A 667-nucleotide genomic window follows, 5' to 3' on the forward strand; every position below is an offset into this window, starting at 1 on the left:
GTGGACCTCCTCCCCATTCATCCAATCCTGTTTTATCAGGTATCTTCAGGACTGGCTGCAAAGCCCTCCTCTGTGGCCTAACAGAACTGCTCCTCCCTTGGGGGGTGGGGAGGTCAAAGAGCCAGTCATTGAGTTCCTGTTAGAAATAGTCCTTGTTCCCCTCACTATGGGAAACCAATTGGCTACTGAGCTACCACAGGCTACATCCGAGCAGAGGTTCTAGGTTATATCCATACATGGTCCTTGGTTGAATGACAGTCTCTGAGAAAACCCTGTGCCCAGATATATTTGGTCCTTGTGGAGCTCCTATCCTTTCCCCATCATACTAACTCCCCTTCTTTCATATGATTCCCTGTACTCTGCCGAAGGTTTGGTCATGAGTCTTTGTATCTGCTTTGAAAACATTGCTAGTTAGAGTAAAAGCCCTGATCTTAAAGGATGAGTTAACCACCCCACCTTCAATTGCAGCTGCATCCACACTTGGCAGGACTGGTCAAGCTTTAACACCTAAGACTAACCAATTATCTTACTTTATAGCTTCCTCATCCAGTCCTAAATTGCCAAAACTGCAACTTCAAATTTCCCGAAATCTTTTTAAAAAAACCTAAGGCCTTTGTCTCCCGGTGCCACTCTTTGCTGACTGGCAGGGGTGACCCCATTGTGCAAT

The sequence above is a fragment of the Psammomys obesus genome, unplaced genomic scaffold (assembly GCF_907164565.1).
Source record: "Psammomys obesus unplaced genomic scaffold, mPsaObe1.curated_primary_1811, whole genome shotgun sequence".
In the NCBI taxonomy this organism is placed as follows: Eukaryota; Metazoa; Chordata; class Mammalia; order Rodentia; family Muridae; genus Psammomys; species Psammomys obesus.